The sequence below is a fragment of the Homarus americanus genome, unplaced genomic scaffold (genome assembly GCF_018991925.1).
Source record: "Homarus americanus isolate GMGI-L3 unplaced genomic scaffold, GMGI_Hamer_2.0 scaffold4688, whole genome shotgun sequence".
NCBI lineage: Eukaryota > Metazoa > Arthropoda > Malacostraca > Decapoda > Nephropidae > Homarus > Homarus americanus.
The window spans coordinates 39,771-59,655 of NW_024730150.1; positions in this window are offsets into that span (position 1 = coordinate 39,771).

A 19,885-nucleotide genomic window follows, 5' to 3' on the forward strand; every position below is an offset into this window, starting at 1 on the left:
TAACCACCTCTTGACCTCAGTACTAACCACCTCTTGACCTCCCAGTACTAAACCTTCTGACCTCCCAGTACTAACCACCTGACCTCCCAGTACAACCTCCTCCCAGCTGCCTCTTACCTCCAGTCTAACCACCTCCCCTAACACCTCTTGACCTCCCAGTACTAACCACTTCTTGACCTCCCAGTACTAACCACCTCTTGACCTCCCAGTACTAACCACCTCTTGACCTCCCAGTACTGACCTGCTCCTGACCTCCCAGTACTAACCACCTCCTAACCTCGCAGTACTGACCTCCTGACCTCCCACAGGCAACAACGTCCACCCTCTGGGCCAGCAGCTGGACAGTAAGAGTGACCAGTGGTTCGGGGCGACAGTGAGGAGCTCGGGCGAGGACGGCGTCGTTGTGGTGAGTACCTCTCTACCTCCTTACCTCCCTACCTCCTTACCTCCCTACCTCTCTACCTCCCTACCTCTCTTCCCTACCCCTCTACCTCTCTACCTCCCTACCTCTCTACCTCCCTACCTCTTGTTGTTATTTGTCTGATGCAGGTGTAGTGTGGCCTCTCAGGTGTATAGTGGCCCATGGTGAATGTGTATCTTCACCTACCTCTTTATCTGCGGAGGTGTGGGCCCATGGCCTTGTGTGTGCAACAACCACATTGGCCCTGGTGTAGTGTGGCCCCTGGTATAGTGGGGCCCCTGATGTAGTGTGGCCCATATATCTACCGTTTTTATCAATGGAAGTAACTAATATAACGTACTTGGTATAACAGGGGTCAAAGGCCACGGCCATTAAATAAAATATAGAGTCTGTTTAATAAGAGTAAATTACTGAGGAGTTAATCTTCGTGAGCCTGAAGGTAGTTACTGGGCAGACGAGGCTACCTGGGGGAAGGGGCTAATGTATGTATGTGAATTGAAACAGTTTATTTAGCCAGAAGAACACAGATACAGAGTGGATAATAATAACAATATTAACATGGCTGAGCCAGTTGAGAACCTGAGCTCTCTTGTAGGCACCTGATATATACTGTACATTTATCTGAAATATTATGTAAAATTTAGCATCATCTGAATAATTACAATAGCATGGTGGTAAAAACGTGAATGTTTCCGAGTTTATCACTTCAATATTTATAATTTTTTTAATTTATGATTTATTTATTGTTTTTATATATCCATAATTACAGTGGAATTGAAAAATATAAAGTAAATGGGGAGTACAACACTTATATGGGTTGTACGGTAACAAGAAGGTTGAACAAAGAGGGCTTAGAGCTGTCAGGATTATGTCCAGTTGGCAATTATGTTTATTGCAATGGTAAATTACTTATCTGTTTACATGATAATTCCGATAAAACGGTTTTGGTGGTACAATAAAAAGCAGGTACTGTAAATATAGTAAGTGTTATATAAAATATTAATACTTAGACAATAGATAATATTTGGGAGATGCAGACTGAGAGGGAGCGCATAGAGTGGTCTTAATAACTCTGGGTATAAATTATCTCTGATTATTCTGGAACTGGAAAATAATCATTGGCAGCTCCAGAAGCAAGTGATTGACAGATTTATATAGAGAGGGCACAGCAGTGGGTGTTATATCTTCAATTTAAAATTTCATATACCAAATTTTGTTTGTGTGATCTAACTTAAGTAGGTCGTTATCCATCCTATAACTCTCTTTTGTGCAGTAACCGGGATTTAATGTTTTGAAGTGCAAGAAATTTTATAGTGTGCGACGGGTGCCTGGAGTGTTGGTAGCAGGTCATGATAGATTTCTTTCGTGCTGTGAGTGGTGACTGTCGAGTGTGATACATGATGTGCATTGTTTATTATTCTACAGTGAATGGCCTTGGTTTCTCCAGTTAAGTTTCTCATGTTTAATATCGAGAATTTAGTATTTTGTTCGCGTTTGAGGACTGTATTACCCAAAATTACAGGGGGTCCCAGGTCTCTGGGGTAAGTTTCCTTCTGTAGATGTTATGATGGGTTTTCTAAGTTTAAGGTAGTTTATTATACCTTCCCAAGTCTGACTTTAGATTAATTCAGTGTTCATAGTTCTCATCAAGGAATGGAGGTCTGATTTAACTGGCAGAGATTACTATCGTCTTACCAAATAAGTTGTATTTATGAGTGGGCTGGCGTAGACTATGTCGTTTATGTGCAACAAAAACAGTACTGGACAAGAATTAGACAGCAGGGGGACTCCATACAAGATAGGCGAGGTTGAATTGGTGGTTATTATACCAGACATACTGCATCCTGTTGGATAGATGAGTAAACCAATTTAGTAGGACAGAGCCCCTATCGCCGTAATGTTCAAACTTTGAAAAGGAGGATGGGTATGAGGTCGACAGTATCGGGGAGAGGTCCAATTCTATGACTATAAGCTTGACTGTCATCAAAGGAATTTAAGTTGTCATTAGTAAAGGATACCAGAGCACTCTCAGTCGACCTTCTAGCTCTAAATCCAAACTGGGGAGTCTGTAAAGATGTCACTGGCATTGCAGAAGGAATTTGGTCTATACCTGCTAGCTTATTATCTTACTCCAAGAGCTGGAGACTGATACGGGCGATGATGCAGAACCTTTGTCCTAGATTTTTTATGTACTGGGTGGTCTTTAAAAATTTTCAGTTATCGGAAGGCACCACTAGTGAAGGAGGAGTTACAAATATGGAGGAGAACAGGTAGTAATAAGTGGGCCGCGCCCTGTGATGCTCACTGGCGCCATGTGCTACTTGTTGCTGGATCTTGGGACATTTTTATGATGGTATCAGGGATGCTCTCTGCAAGATTTTGCCATATTCTGTAAATATTATTGAAAGTGGATAAAAGTAGAGGAGAGGTTCCGTGCAAGCTGAATCAAAAAGCAGAGTGGGGGCCGAAGGCGGGTGTTCCTGTTCTGAATAGAATTTGCCAGGGCATTCCAGGTTTTCTTTATCGCCTGATGCTGACTGGAGCTTATTTGTATAATAGTTACGTCTGGCATTTCTTTCTTAGTTCCTCTATTTCTGGTACTTCAGTAAGCATCACCAAAGTTATAGGTCTTTGCAAATTTCCTTTGGAGTTTGTGTTTTCCTTATCATTATCTTAATTTCGCTTGTGATATAGGGTTTGGAAATGGATGCAATTTTTACTGACTTAGTCTTGAGCAGGAAAGCATTTATCAAGCAAGCATTGAAGATGCTAGAGAAGTTACAACTGTTCACGTCCAACAGGGAGTTGTTGGAGAGCATAGACAAGATCCCAGTGGCATTCATCAAGTTATTTTTCAAAAGGGCATATTGTCTGGTGCAGTAGTGTCTCTGTATTAAGATTGAGACTCAACTAGACCTTTCAGGTCTTGTGGCTGTTTATACAGTATTAAAAACTGGGAAGTGATCTGAGATATTGTTATAAATAATTCCACTTGCTAGGTTGTTAGGAGTGTTGTTAGTCAGATATAGTCCTCACAGTGGCAGAGAGGTGGCAGTTACTCTAGTGGGTTTGATTTATAGTGTTGAAAGAAAGAGAGTTTAGAATGACAGGTAACAGAAGATACAATACTTGTCTGTTTCTGATTTTAATATATCAAGGTTGAAATCTCCTGTGATCAACAGTCTTTCCTCTTTCCTTATGTATGTAGCATATTTGTATGTATGTATGTATGTATGTATGTATGTATGTATGTATATATAAATATGTATGTATGTTTGTATGTATAGATATGTATGTATGTATGTATTTTTACCGGTGACACCTATGACGTCCTCCGCATTACAGGTCATGTGTGTTGCCAATTGGCGGCGGCAGCGGCAGCCGCGCGCAACGGCACTCTTGTTCTCTTAGGCACTGAGAGCGGTGAGTTGGCACGGTACTGTGTGTAGATGGAGTTAGTGAAGAATTGGGGTAGAGGTAGGTTAGTGAAGGGTGGGGTAGGAGTAGGTTAGTGAAGGGTGGGGTAGGGTAGGTTAGTGAAGAATGGGGGTAGGGTAGGTTAGTGAAGGTGGGGGTAGGGTAGGTTAGTGAAGAAGTTGGGGTAGGGTAGGTTAGTGAAGGGTGGGGTAGGGTAGGTTAGTGAAGGGTGGGGTAGGGTAGGTTAGTGAAGGTGGGGTAGGGTAGGTTAGTGAAGAGGTTGGGTTGGGGTAGGTTAGTGAAGGGTGGGGTAGGGTAGGTTAGTGAAGAGTGGGGAATTGGGGTAGGTTAGTGAAGGGTAGGTTGGTAGAAGGGTAGGGTAGGTTAGTGAAGAGTTGGGGTAGGGTAGGTTAGTGAAAGGGTGGGGTAGGGTAGGTTAGTGAAGGTTGGGAGTAGGGTAGGTTGAAGTGAAGGGTGGGGTAAGGTGAGGTTAGTGAAGGGATTGGGGGTAGGGTAGGTTAGTGAAGGGTGGGGTAGGTAGGTTAGTGAAGGGGTGGGGTAGGGTAGGTTAGTGAAGGGTGGGGTAGGGTAGGTTAGAGAAGGGTGGGGTAGGGTAGGTTAGTGAAGGGTGGGGTAGGGTAGGTTATGAAGGTGGGGTAGGGTAGGTTATGATGAGGACTGTAGGGAAGGGTAGGTTACTGTAGGTTAGGTTAGGTTAAGTTTGGTTGTTAAGTTGGGTTAGGTTAGGTTAGGTTAGTTTTGGCTAGGTTAGCGTTAGAGAGAGGTTAGTCTTCAGGTAAAATAAGCTGGGGTATCCAATCTTCAGGTATAATAAGTTGGGTGTCCAATCTTCAGGTATAATAAGCTGGGGTGTCCAATCTTCAGGTATAAGTTGGGGTGTCCAATCTTCAGGTAAAATAAGCTGGGGTGTCAATCTTCAGGTAAAATAAGCTCCAATCTTCAGGTAAAATAAGCTGGGGTGTCCAATCTTCAGGTAAAATAAGCTGGTGTCCAATCTTCAGGTAAAATAAGTTGGGGTGTCCAATCTTCAGTAAAATAAGCTGGGTGTCCAATTTCAGGTAAAATAAGCTGGGGTGTCCAATCTTCAGGTAAAAAGCTGGGTGTCCAATCTTCAGGTATAATAAGCGGGGTGTCCAATCTTCAGGTATAATAAGCTGGGGTGTCCAATCTTCAGGTATAATGCTGGGGTGTCCATCTTCAGGTATAATAAGATGGGGTGTCCAATCTTCAGTAAAATAAGCTGGGGTGTTTCAGGTATTTAGCTTTGTGTAGTGTAAAGGAAGGGGGGGTATTTTAAGCTCGTGTGGAAGGTGTGGTGGGTGTGGGCGTGGGGGTGTTAGGGGATGTGGAGGGGTGATGGGGAATGGGCGGTGATGTGGGTGAAGGGGAAGGGAAGGAAGTGGGGATTTAATCTATTCAGGAGCATTGAATTCTCTCTCTCTCCTGCCCTCCTGCTCCATAAATACCAGCCGCACGCCCTCCCTCCCCCATGCCACAAACAATGGTCGGTTGTTTAATCTGGCTACTGACCACCACTCTCTCAACTCTAACAACAGAGTTCAATTACTGAGAGCAACAGTTCTATCTCTCTCTCTCTCTCTCTCTCTCTTTCTCTCTCCTCCCTCTCCCTCTCACCCTCTCCCTCTCTCTCTCTCTCATCGTGGGTTCTGACCAGTTCTGCCCACATTCCCACCACTCTGTATAAATTACTGAGTTCTTAAGTGGTGTTGGCCTGCTTTCTTCCTTCCTTCCTTCCTTCCTTCCTCTTCCTTCCTTCCTTCCTTCCTTCCTGCGTCTCTTCTCTTCCTCCGTCATTCCATCTTCTCTCACTTCTCCTCTTCCTTCTTTTTCTTCTCCACCACTCTTCCTCCTTTTCCTCTTAACGTTAGGTTGTGTTAGGCTAGGTTAGGCTAGGTTAGGTTAGGCTAGGTTAGGTTAGGCTAGGTTGAGGTTAGGTTGTGGTTAGATTGTGCTAGGTTAGATTAGGTTAGGTTGTGCTTGGTTAGGTTGTGTTTAGTTAGGTTGTGTTTGGTTTAGTTAGGTTGTGTTTGGTTAGGTTGTGTTTAGTTAGGTTGTGTTAGTTAGGTTGTGTTTGAGGTTGGTTTGGTTAGGTTGTGCTTGGTTAGGTTGTGTTAGTTTGCTAGGTTGTGCTTGGTTTAGTAGGTTGTGCTTGTTAGGTTGTGTTTAGTTGGGTTGTGTTTGGTTAGGTTGTGTTTAGTTAGGTTGTGTTTGGTTAGGTTGTGCTTGGTTTGAGTTAGGTTGTGCTTGGTTAGGTTGTGTTTGGTTAGGTTGTGCTAGTTGGTTGTGTTTGGTTAGGTTGTGTTTGGTTAGGTTGTGTTTAGTTAGGTTGTGTTTGGTTAGGTTGCTTGGTTAGTTGTGCTTGGTTTAGTTAGGTGTTTGTAGTTGTGTTTAGTTAGGTTGTGTTTGGTTAGGTTGTGTTTAGGTTAGGTTGTGCTTGGTTAGTTGTGCTTGGTTAGGTTGTGCTGGTTTAGTTAGGTTGTGCTTGGTTTAGGTTGTGCTTGTAGGTTGTGTTAGTTAGGTTGTGCTTGGTTAGGTTGTGTTTAGTTAGGTTGTGTTTGGTTAGGTTGTGCTTGGTTTAGTTAGGTTGTGTTTGTTAGGTTGTGTGGTTAGGTGTGTTAGTTAGGTTGTGTTTAGTTAGGTTGTGTTTGGTTAGGTTGTGCTGGTTTAGAGTTGTGCTTGAGGTTGTGTTTAGTTAGGTTGTGTTTGGTTAGGTTGTGTTTAGTTAGGTTGTGTTTGGTTAGGTTGTGCTGGTTTAGTTAGGGTTGTGTTTGGTTAGGTTGTGTTTGGTTAGGTTGTGTTTAGTTAGGTTGTGTTTGGTTAGGTTGTGTTTGGTTAGGTTGTGTTTAGTTAGGTTGTGTTTGGTTAGGTTGTGCTTGGTTTGGTTAGGTTGTGTTTGGTTAGGTTGTGCTTTGGTTAGGTTGTGCTTGGTTAGGTTGTGTTTAGTTAGGTTGTGTTTAGTAGGTTGTGTCTGGTTAGGTTGTGCTTAGTTAGGTTGTGTTTAGTTAGGTTGTGTTTGGTTAGGTTGTGCTTGGTTAGGCTGGTTTAGTTAGGTTGTGCTTAGTTAGGTTGTGCTTGGTTAGGTTGTGCTTGGTTTAGTTAGGTTGTTTTGGTTAGGTTGTGCTTGGTTAGGTTGTGCTTAGTCAGGTTGTGCTTGGTTAGGTTGTGCTGTTTAGTTAGGTTGTGCTTGTTAGGTTGTGTTTGGTTAGGTTGTGTTTTGTTAGGTTGTGTTTAGTTAGGTTGTGTTTGGTTAGGTTGTGCTTTGGTTTGGTTAGTTGTGTTTGGTTAGGTTGTGTTTAGTTAGGTTGTGTTTGGTTAGGTTGTGCTTGGTTTGGTTAGGTTGTGCCTGGTTAGGTTGTGTTTAGTTAGGTTGTGTTTGGTTAGTTGTGCTTGGTTAGGTTGTGCTTGGTTAGGTTGTGTTTGTTAGGTTGTGTTTAGTTAGGTTGTGTTAGGTTAGGTTGTGCTTGGCTTGGTTAGGTTGTGTTTGGTTAGGTTGTGTTTAGTTAGGTGTTTGGTTAGGTTGTGCTTGGTTAGGTTGTGCTTGGTTAGGTTGTGTTTGGTTAGGTTGTGCTTGGTTAGGGTTGTGTTTGGTTAGGTTGTGCTTGGTTAGGTTGTGCTTGGTTAGGTTGTGTTTAGTTAGGTTGTGTAGTTAGGTTGTGCTTGGTTAGGTTGTGCTTGGTTAGGTGCTTGGTTAGGTTGTGCTTGGTTAGGTTGTGTTTGGTTAGGTTGTGTTTAGTTAGGTTGTGTTTGGTTAGGTTGTGTTTGGTTAGGTTGTGTTTGGTTAGGTTGTGTTTGGTTAGGTTGTGTTTGGTTAGGTTGTGTTTGGTTAGGTTAGGTTAATTTATCTTAAGGTGAAATACAGAGGTAGCCTAATGTTCATGTGATCCCAGATTATCCTTAACTATTACCCTCACTTAACACAACAACAACCACACTTAAGAGGAATTACCCTTGACCATACACTTAACACTTATTACACAGAGCTTAACATAATCCCTTAATACCATCTTAATCCCATGTAGTGTTTGTCTTACCGTAAAGGGGGCCAAAATCCCTCCATACATAGCATTATTCCCCCGTCCGTCCGTCCGTCCGTCCGTCCAGTAGTTGTCCACACGATAACTTGAACAAATAACAAAGTATTTTAACCAAACTTGATGTGTTGATATATTACAACAAGATCTGACACCAGTTTGATAATGAGTGTTGTGTGGCGTTGTGGTACACAGTTATGGCCCTTGGACTTTGTTGTGGCGTTGTGGTACACAGTTGGCCTTGGACTTTGTTGTGGCGTTGTGGTACACAGTTAAGGGCCCCTGGACTTTGTTGTGGCGTTGTGGTACACAGTTGCGGCCCCTGGACTTTGTTGTGCGTTGTGGTACACAAAGTTGCGCCCTGGACTTTGTTGTGGCGTTGTGGTGCACAGTTATGGCCCTGGACTTTGTTGTGGCGTTGTGGTACACAGTTATGGCCTCTTGGACTTTGTTGTGGCGTTGTGGTACACAGTTATGGCCCTTGGACTTTGTTGTGCGTTGTGGCTAAAGTTATGACCTCTTGGACTTGTTGTGGCGGTGTGGTACACAGTTATGGCCTCTTGGACTTTGTTGTGGCGTTGTGGTACAGTTATGGCCCCTGGACTTTGTTGTGCGTTGTGGTACACATGCCCTTGGACTTTGTTGTGGCGTTGTGGTACACAGTTATGGCCTCTGGACTTTGTTGTGGCGTTGTGGTACACAGTTATGACCTCTTGGACTTTGTTGTGGCTGTGGTACACAGTTATGGCCTCTGGACTTTGTTGTGGCGTTGTGGTACACAGTTATGGCCCTGAACTTTGTTGTGGCGTTGTGGTGCACAGTTATGGCCCCTTGGACTTTGTTGTGGCGTTGTGGTACACAGTTATGGCCCCTGGACTTTGTTGTGGCGTTGTGGTGCACAGTTATGGCCTCTGGACTTTGTTGTGGCGTTGTGGTACACAGTTATGGCCCTGGACTTTGTTGTGGCGTTGTGGTACACAGTTATGGCCCTTGACTTTGTTGTGGCGTTGTGGTGGATAATAAATATTTTGTGGGTTTATTTTTCAGAGGAGGAGGAGGGCGGATAGGAGGGGGATAGGAGGGAGGGGGCGGGGAGGGCGGGAGGGAAGGAGGGGGCGGGGGGAGGAAGGAGGGAAGGGGCGGAGTCTTGACCTTCTACAATCTCTCTCATTTATCGTTAGTCCTTCACATCGCCCTCATCTTAGTCATCTCCATTTAAGATTTGGTCTATCTCTGACACAACTCACCCCCGAGAGTCTGTAAGGCGGACGATCCGAGGTAAACTCACTGTCACGTCGCCTTTACTATCCCTTGACCATTAAGATTGTCACTATCTTCAGCCCACCGCTACACCGCAGGTCTCTAAGGGCAGGACTCTCAGGGATATGTGGGTCACTTTCTGCCTCTCATGACGCGTGTATTGTCCGGGAAGGTGGGGGGTGACATGAGAGGGAGGAAGGGGAAAGAGGGGTAAGGTGAAGGGTGAGGGAAAGGAGGAGAGGGGAGAGGGTGGAAGGAGGGGTGAGGAGATAAGAGGCGGTGGGAAGGAAGGAAGGTGAGGAGGGAGACAGGTAGGGAGGGAAGGTGAGAGGTGGTCCTGGAGGAGGGAGGGGGCGAGGATGGGGTGAGGGAGGGTGGGGAGGGTGAGGGAGGAAGGTGCATCAGTAGTCAGTGGTCGTAGAGGTGGTTGTCTCAGGGTCGTAGCAAGGTCGTCTTACAGGTAGTGTGAGGCGACTGTTGATGGATACGACCTATTGCCTCTATTACTACTACTTTTTTTTTTTTATAACGTGGCCTCCAGCCTCCAATACACACCTTCGCCACCATTTTATTACCTTAATATTAAATATCCTAACACATAAGTAGCTATCCTATCTGTGCTGAATTAGTTGAGCCACAGATCTATGTGGCATTCAGTGACTGTAGCCTCATAGTCAATATCTGCAGCAGTTGTCGGAGTTGGGGCAGAAGCTCTCGTTCCCCTGGGGCAGAGCAAAGCCGACCGGAGAAAGACAGTCGACATCTCATCAGGCTGTAACAACTTCTGGGCTGCTGCTTCTGTCGGAGATCAGCTCCACGAGTCTGGCGTAAAACATCTTGCACTTGGTCCCATCCCACCAGAGGTTGTGAACACTAGAGGAGTGAAGCTGCCTTGATCAGCGTTTTGAATTCTCTCCCCATATGCCCTTCTCTTGTCGTTCTCGTTCCTCCTATGTGCAGCATTGAGAGCTAGTTTATGGTGACATGCAGCCATGGGATCAAAAATCCTGATGTCAGCTTCGCTGTCCCTCATCCAGAATCCTCGAGCACTGACGTCAACACGGGCTTCGTTAGATGTGTTTGAAGTCCTGTGTTGGAAGATCTCACCATCCAATGGAAGGAGGGTCGGTTCTACCATGACATCCGGCAGATTTCCTTCACATATTTGCTGTGAGGTCCCTTACCTCGTCATGCCTCATGCATATAGAAGCCCTCTTTCTTGCACACCATGGCGTGATCGCCGTCATAGGAAGAGCCACACCACGCTTGGGAGGGCAAACCTTCTACTGGCCAACCGTGCCTTAGAGCAATGGCATATGTAATTCTTGTTTATTAAGACTGAAACCATTTGCCCTTATTGGTAACGTAGTTAACCAGTTCGACGCCCACCTCTCCTGTGCTATAGCTACTTTTTTTTTCAAATTTTCTGGTACCTGCAGCAACAGTTGCTGCATCTTATCATTTTGGCAGTGCTGTCGATCTGTCGTAATGGACCTACGAATCTTATTTACTTCACTGGTGTCCACCTCCCCTGTTGCGTTCTGGGCTATTATGTGGTCCGTGAGGGCTGCCGTGAGCTTAAGTGAATTTTGATGTTCGGTGGCAGCAATCTCCTCTGGATTGGTTAGTCCCATCCCTCCCAGTCTTGATGGAAGTGCAAGAACTACTACTACTACCACCACACCCTTCCCTCACCACCACCACCACACCACACCGAGACCACACCCTTACCCCCCCACCCCAGTATACCAGCTGAATAATGTAAAATCAGTCATTTGAACTGTTCACCTCATGAGGGGTGTGTGACCTTGTGTTCTGACAGTCACCGTCTGTATATTGCCGTCCACCTGTAGTAGATATAGAGACAGGTAGATGTAGGCAAGTATATATACAGGTAGATATACAGGTAGACAGGTAGATTTACAGGTAGATATAGACAGGCGTGTGGTTGTCTGTGCCACCTGGGAGAAATATTTTATTAATGGTAAGGTAACTATAGGTGTGGGTGGTGTCCATCCTGAAAATGAAGTGAAGATGATTTTGAGTGTTGTTATTGTTGTTGTTGTTTGTTATTGTTATTTTTGTTATTGTTGTTGTTGTTGTTATTATTGTTATTATTTTTTATTATTGTTGTTGTTATCGTTGTTATTATTGTTGTTATTGTTATTATCGTTGTTATTATTGTTTTTTTATTGTTATTATTGTTTTGGTTGTTGGTTTGTTAATATTATTGTTGTTTTTATTATTATTATTATTATTATTTTAATGACGTATTTCTTAATGTATATGAAAATAAAAGGAAAAAATAATGTCATGTGATGTGTATGTATACTTACCTGTGTAGCTAGGGTGTATTGTGTTGTCTAACCTAACCCTCTCAGATAGCGATAGGGTGTTTAATCATCAGGTGAAATAAGCTATGGGTTGGGGCTAATCTTCAGGTGATCCGAAATTCTTGTGTGTGTGTGTGTGTCTGTGTGTGTGTGTGTGTGTGTGTGTGTGTGTGTGTGTGTGTGTGTGTGTGTGTGTGTGTGTGTGTGTGTGTGTGTGTGTGTGTGTGTGTGTGTGTGTGTGTGATAATATATGTATAATAATAATTAACGGTTTATTGAAAGAGCTTGGCAGCCAGAAGGCTGAAAATATACAGTTACATATTTGGGGAATGGGTTTAAAATTACAAATAATATACAAGTAACATAAAGTGATACAAATAGATATATAACAACTAGATGGGGAAAGCACCACAGTGCATTTCAACATAGTGACAGTGCAAGGAGCAGTGTTCTGGGGTGATACACTGGTTTTATACAAGTTATTGATAATTTTTACAATGGTTGGGACTGGGCTGTTCTTATAGCGATCAGTTCGTGCACGTATGGGCTGGATGCGGTTGTGGTGTCGAACAGCAATTCTCGGGCTAGGGATCTCAAGGTGGTAGAAGGAGCCGGTGTCGAGGATGGTGTAGGGTTCTTTTTGCAGATGAGGTCGTGGTGATGGTCAGTGAGAGTCAAAGGGTCAGTGTGTTGAGCGCTTCTTGATATGTGTGTGTGTGTGTGTGTGTGTGTGGTTACAGATTGCCCCGGAAGCTAGTTTATTGGGCACCCCCTTACATCCTGTGCAAGGTGAAGCGCAGAAGCGTTTACAGTGCCCAACTGGGAAGCATGCGGAGTTCATGCTTGCCTTTATGATTCATGCCATTAAGGGCGTGGAAGCCTGAAGGGTCATGGGTTTTGTCAACAAGTTACATAAAGTGACAGAATGATGGAGTGTGTGTGTGTACCGGCAACGTTATCTCAGAGGTCCACCAGAGGGCACTGATAGTCTCTCCAGGGGTCAAGGCGATAGGGCACTAACCCTTACCTAATGTCCTTTAATCTATAACCACCCTTAACCAACCCTTAGTGTAGTGGGGACAGGTGTGTTGGGGGTGATAGTGTACAGGTGTAGATGGGGGGTAGTGTGGGGGTACAGGTGTGTTGGGGGTGGTGAGTGTACAGGTGTAGATGGGGGGTAGTGTGGGGTACAGGTGTGTTGGGGCGATAGTGTACAGGTGTAGATGGGTAGTGTGGGGTACAGGTGTGTTGGGGCATGGTGTACAGGTGTAGATGGGGTGGTGTAGGGGTACAGGTGTGTTGGGGGTGGTAGTGTACAGGTGTAGATGGGGGTAGTGTAGGGGTGCAGGTGTGTTGGGGGTGGTAGTGTACAGATGTAGATGGGGTGTGTAGGGGTACAGGTGTGTTTGGGTGATAGTGTACAGGTGTAGATGGGGGTGGTGTGGGGGTACAGGTGTGTTGGGGCGATGGTGTACAGGTGTAGATGGGGGGGTAGTGGGGGTAAGGTGTGTTGGGGTGATAGTGTACAGGGTGGGTGGGGGGTAGTGTAGGGGTACAGGTGTGTTGGGGTGATGGTGTACAGGTGTAGATGGGGGTAGTGTGGGGTACAGGTGTGTTGGGGTGATGGTGTACAGGTGTGGGTGGGGTGGTGTGGGGGCACAGGTGTGTTGGGGTGATAGTGTACAGGTGTAGATGGGGGTAGTGTGGGGTACAGGTGTGTTGGGGTGATAGTGTACAGGTGTGGGTGGGGGTAGTGTAGGGGTACAGGTGTGTTGGGGCGCTAGTGTACAGGTGTAGATGGGGGGTAGTGTGGGGGTACAGGTGTGTTGGGGTGATGGTGTACAGGTGTAGATGGGGGGTGTGGGGGACAGGTGTTGGGGTGATGTGTGCAGGTGTAGATGGGCGTGGTGTAGGGGGGTGTGTTGGGGTTATGGTATAGGTGGAGATGGGGGTAGTGTGGGGTACAGGTGTGTTGGGGTGATAGTGTACAGGTGTAGATGGGGTGTGAGGGGTACAGGTGTGTTGGGTGATGGTGTACAGGTGTAGATGGGGGGCAGTGTAGGGGTACAGGTGTGTTGGGGTGATAGTGTACAGGTGTAGATGGGGGGTAGTGTGGGGTACAGGTGTGTTGGGGTGATGGTGTACAGGTGTAGATGGGGGCAGTGTAGGGTACAGGTGTGTTGGGGGGATGTGTACAGGTGTGGGGGTAGTGTGGGGTACAGGTGTGTTGGGGTGATGGTGTACAGGTGTAGATGGGGTAGTGTGGGGTACAGGTGTGTTGGGGTGATAGTGTACAGGTGTAGATGGGGAGTGTGGGATACAGGTGTGTTGGGGTGATGGTGTACAGGTGTAGATGGGGGGTAGTGTGAGTGCAGGTGTGTTGGGTGATAGTGTACAGGTGTAGATGGGGGGTAGTGTAGGGGTACAGGTGTGTTGGGGTGATGGTGTACAGGTGTAGATGGGGGTAGTGTGGGGTACAGGTGTGTTGGGGCGATAGTGTCACAGGTGTAGATGGGGGTAGTGTGGGGTAACACAGGTGTGTTGGAGGTGATAGTGTACAGGTGTAGATGGGGGTAGTGTGGGGGTACAGGTGTGTTGGGGTGATGGTGTGGGTGTAGATGGGGGTAGTGTAGGGGTACAGGTGTGTTGGGGTGATAGTGTACAGGTGTAGATGGGGGGTAGTGTGGGGTCACAGGTGTGTTGGGGCGCTAGTGCAGGTGTAGATGGGGTAGTGTAGGGGGTACAGGTGTGTTGGGGTGATAGTGTACAGGTGTGATGGGGGAGAGTGAGGGGTACAGGTGTGTTGGGGTGATAGTGTACAGGTGTAGATGGGGGGTAGTGTGGGGTACAGGTGTGGGGTGATGGTGTACAGGTGTGGGTGGGTAGTGTGGGGTACAGGTGTGTTGGGGTGATAGTGTACAGGTGTAGATGGGGTAGTGTGGGGGTACAGGTGTGTTGGGGGTGATGGTGTACAGGTGTAGATGGGGGTGGTGTGGGGTACAGGTGTGTTGGGGTGATAGTGTAGCAGGTGTAGATGGGGGTGGTGTGGGGTACAGGTGTGTTGGGGTGATGGTGTACAGGTGTAGATGGGGGGTAGTGTGGGGTACAGGTGTGTTGGGGGTGATGGTGTACAGGTGTGGATGGGGGGGTGGTGTGGGGTTTGGGTGTGTTGGGGTGATGGTGTACAGGTGTAGATGGGGGGTAGTGTGGGGGTACAGGTGTGTTGGGGGTGATAGTGTACAGGTGTAGATGGGGGTGGTGTGGGGTACAGGTGTGTGGGGTGATAGTGTACAGGTGTAGATGGGGGGTAGTGTGGGGTACAGGTGTGTTGGGGTGATAGTGTACAGGTGTAGATGGGGGTAGTGTGGGGGCATGTTGGGGGTGATATCAGGTTAGATGGGGTAGTGTGGGGGTACAGGTGTGTGTTGGGGTGATGGTGTACAGGTGTAGATGGGGGGTAGTGTGGGGGTACAGGTGTGTTGGGGTGATGGTGTACAGGTGTAGATGGGGGGGTAGTGTGGGGAGGTGTGTTGGGGTGATGGTGTACAGGTGTAGATGGGGGTAGTGTGGGGTACAGGTGTGTTGGGGTGATGGTGTACAGGTGTAGATGGGGGGTAGTGTGGGGCGGGTGTGTCATCGTCTTCATTCCAGCTCGTACGCCCTACCCTCTCCTTCCTCCCCCTTCCCCCCTCCCCTTCATTACCCCCTTCCTCCCCACCCCGCCCCATTCCCTCCCTCCCTACCCCTTAGGTCTCCGTTCCTTCCTCTCTCTCTCACTTAAGGGCTGATTCTTTCTTCTCCTTTGTGTGTGTGTGTGTGTGTGTGTGTGTGTGTCCATATTGTCCCTAAGGCTAGTACAGTTTGTGGACGGCACCAGGTCTCCCTACTTTTCTCCCCCTCCCCTCCCCTCTTCTCCCTCCTCTCCCCTCTTCTCCCTCCCTCCATCTTCTCCCTCCCTCCCTCCCTCCCTCCCTCTTCTCCCTCCCTCCCCTCCTCTTCTCCCTCCCTCCCTCCCTCCTCTCCTCCTCACCATGCTGCACTAATCTCCCTCACATCTCTACACGCGCTAAAATACATGTGGTGATGGTGGTAATAGTGGTAGTTAATAATATGTAGTGGTAGTATTTGTGGCTTAGTATAATTTATGGTAGTTATGGTTGTAGTTGTGTGAGTTGTGTGTTATGTGTGGTATGTGTGTTGTGGTGGTATGTGTTGTGTGTGTGTTATATTGTGTTGTAGTTGTGGTTGTAGTTGTGGTGGTAGTTGTGGTGGTAGTTGCAGTTATGGTAGTAGTTGTGGTTGTGGTAGTAGTTGTGGTGGTAGTTGTGGTAGTAGTTGTGGTGGTAGTTGTGGTAGTAGTTATGGTAGTAGTGGTAGCAGGTCATGAGTTAAGTGACCAGGTCTCTACCTAACAGGAAAAAATCGCTTATTCTTCACTGGTGCGTCAGGGTGAACCGTCTGGTGACGACCTGAAACACACCTGTCTTAGTGATTACAAGTATGGTAAGTTTGGTTCTTGGACTGACGCTGGTGGACGGCCTTAACTCACACCTGTGTCTTGGTGATTACAGGTGTGGTAACTTTAGTTCTTGGTGACGCTGGTGGTGACGGCCTGAAGCACACTTGTGTCTTGGTGATTACAGGTTGTGCTTTGGTTCTTGGTGACGCTGGTGATGACGGCCAAGCACACCTGTGTCTTAGGTATTACAGGTGTGGACTTTGGTTCTTGGTGACGCTGGTGGTGACGGCCTGAAGCACACCTGTGTCTTGGTGATTACAGGTGTGGTAACTTTGGTTCTTGGTGACTGGTGGTGACGCACAAGCACACTGTGTCTTAGTGATTACAGGTGTGGGTTTGGTTCTTGGTGACCTGGTGGTGATGGCCTGAAGCACACTTGTGTCTTAGTGATTACAGATGTGTACTTGCTTCTTGTTGACGCTGGTGGTGACGGCCTAAGCACACCTGTGTCTTAGTGATACAGGTGTGGTAACTTTGGTTCTTGGTGACGCTGGTGGTGACAGCCTGAAGCACACCTGTGTCTTAGTGATTACAGGTGGTAAGTTTGGTTCTTGGTGACGCTGGTGGTGACCTGAAGCACCTGATGTCTTGGTGATTACAGGTGTGGTAAGTTTGGTTCTTGGTGACTGGTAGCTGTTGGTGGTTTGTTATAACTGATTGGTGACCTGTTTGTGTTATGGTGAAGTGGATTAACTGGTTACTAGCAATCTGGATTTATTTGTTATGGTATACAGAGTAAAAGTAGACTCTCTCTCTCTCTCTCTCTCTCTCTCTCTCTCTCTCTCTCTCTCTCTCTCTCTCTCTCTCTCTCTCTCTCTCTCTCTCTCTCTCCCTCTCTCCCCTTCCCTTTCTCTCCCCCTCTTCCCATCTTCCTTCTTCCTCTTCCTGTTTCCTCTCCCTTCCTCCATTCTCTTTCCTCTTCCTCCACTTCCTTTTCCTTCTCTCTCTTTTCTCCCTCCCTTTTCCTCTTCATCCCGTTCTCCAAACACTACCTTCCCCCCCCTCCCTCTTCCCCCTTCCCTCCCCCCCCCCCGTCCCTCGTTCTAAATTTGTACAAGAAAACATTTATACTTGAGAAAAACTTCAGGGGTGGTGTGTGGTGTAGTGTAGAGGTGTGGTGTGTGGTAGTGTAGTATTAGTTGTATAATGTAAAATGTAGTATGTAGTATAGTGTAGTATTGAAAGTGTGGTAGTAGTATGTAAATGTAAGTGTGTGTGTATGTGTGTAAAAGTGTGTAGTATGTTGTGTAAAGTGTTTGTATAGTGTAGTGTTGTGTGTTGTGTGTGTAAAATGTGTGTAGTGTATTAATGTAGTATGTAGTGTAGTATGTGTTAGTGTGGTGTGGTGTAAGTGTGTGTGGTTGTGTGTAAGTATGTGTGTGGTGTAGTGTTGAGGTGTGTGGTGTGGTTTGGTGCTGTGCTGTGTGTAAGTGTGTGGTGTGTGTAGGTATGGTATGGTGTGGTGTGGGTATGGTATGGGTATGTGGTGTAGGTATGGTGTGGGTGTGTTGCGTGGGCATGATGTGGGCGTGGGTACTGTCGTCTTAGACCATCATCTGCTTATCTCAGGTAGTACTTCCTCCTGCCACTGGTACTGCTGGGCACTTTCTCTCTCTCTCCCATCATTAATTACCCCACCTTCCCCCTCCTTCCCCCACCACCTTCCCCTCCTCCCATCACCCCTCCCTCATCCCCCACCACCCTCCCTCCTCCCCACCACCCTCCCTTCCTCCCCACCACCTCCCTTCCTCCCCACCACCCTCCCTTCCCTCCCCACCTCCTTCACCCACCACCTCCCTTCCTCCACCACCCTCCCCTTCCTCCTCACCTCCCTTCCTCCCCACCACCCTCCCTTCCTCCCCACCACCCTCCCCTTCCTCCCCCACCACCTCCCTTCCTCCCCACCACCCTCCCTTCCTCCCCCACCCTCCCTTCCTCCCCCACCATCCTCCCCTTCCTCCCCCTACACCTCCTTCCTCCCCACCACCCTCCCTTCCTCCCCACCACCCTCCTTCCTCCCCACCATCCTCCTTCCTCCCCCACCGCCTCCTTCCTCCCCACCACCCTCCCTTCACCCCACCACCCTCCTTCCTCCCCCACCACCTCCTTCTCCCCACCACCTCCCTTCCCCCACCACCCTCCTTCCTCCCCACCTCCTCCTCCCCACCACCCTCCCTTCCTCCTCCCACCACCTCCTTCCTCCCCACCTCCCCTTCCTCCCCACCATCCTCCTTCCTCCCCCTCCCTTCCTCCCTACCCTCCCTCCTCCTCCCCACCCTCCCTTCCTCCCCACCTCCCTTCCTCCCACCACCTCCCCTCCCCACCACCCTCCCCTTCCTCCTCCCACCCTCCCTTCTCCCCACCACCCTCCCTTCCTCCCCACCACCCTCCTTCACTCCCCACCACCTCCCTTCCTCCCACCACCCTCCCTTCCCTCCCCCACCACCTCCCCTCCCTCCCCACCACCCTCCCCTTCCTCCCCACCCTCCTTCCCTCCCCACCACCTCCTCCTCCCCACCACCCTCCCCTCCTCCCCACCACCTCCCCTTCTCCTCCCACCCTCCTTCCCTCCCCACCACCCTCCCTACCACTCCCCATCCTCCCTTCCCTCCCACCACCCTCCTTCCTCCCCACCACCTCCTCCTCTCCACACACCTCCTTCCTCCCCACCACCCTCCTTCCTCCCACCACCCCTCCTCCTCCCACCACCCTCCCTTCCTCCCTCCACCCCCTCCCTTCCTCCCCCACCACCCTCCCTTCCTCCCCCACCACCTCCTTCCTCCCCACCACCCTCCCCTCCTCCCCACCCTCCCCTTCCTCCCCACCACCTCCCCTCTCCCCACCTCCCCTCCTCCCCCACCCTCCTTCCTCCACCACCCCTCCCTTCCTCCTACCCTCCTTTCCTCCCCACCACCCTCCCTCCTCCTTCCCCCACCACCTCCTTCCTCCCCACCCACCTTCCTCCCCACCCTCCCCTTCCTCCCCCACCTCCTCCCCTCCACCCCTCCTTCCTCCCACCACCTCCCCTCCACCCCACCTCCTTCCTCCCCCACCACCTCCCTCCCTCCCCACCCTCCTTCCTCCCCACCACCCACCTTCCTCCCCACCACCCTCCCCTCCTCCCCCACCCCTCCCCTTCCTCCCCACCCACCTTCCTCCCCACCACCCTTCCTCCTACCCTCCCCTCCACCCACCACCCTCCCTTCCTCCCCACCTCCTCCTCCCCACCACCCTCCCTTCCTCCCCACCACCCACCCTTCCTCCCCACCACCCACCCTTCCTCCCCACCCTCCCTTCCTCCCCCACCTCCTTCTCCCCCACCACCCTCCTTCCTCCCCACCACCCTCCTCCTCCCCACCACCCTCCCTTCCTCCCCACCAGTCAATAAACACTTTGTGAATGTCTTAAGTATCGTTTCCGTGGCCGTCTTTTTGTTGTTGTTGTTGTCTGTATTTAAATTTATGCGTCCGGCTGAATTACCTCTGATTTATTGAACCCCGTAGGTAGGTGAGCAGGTGTGCCCTACCCTCTCCTCTCACCTCTCCTCACCTCTCTCTCTCTCTCTCTCTCTCTCTCTCTCTCTCTCTCTCTCTCTCTCTCTCTCTCTCTCTCTCTCTCTCTCTCTCTCTCTCTCTCTCTCTCTCTCTCTCTCTCTCTCTCTCTCCCCCTCCCTAGGTATTGTACTAAAAGTATTACAGAACAGGGCGACAAAGGGTATTTATCAGACCCCAGTGGTGAGGATATTGTGGCGTGGAGTGTTACTGTTTGTTTACTTGTGTACATGACTTATACACTGTTTGTTTACTTGTGTACATAGACTTATACATTGTTTGTTTGCTTGTGTACATAGACTTATACATTG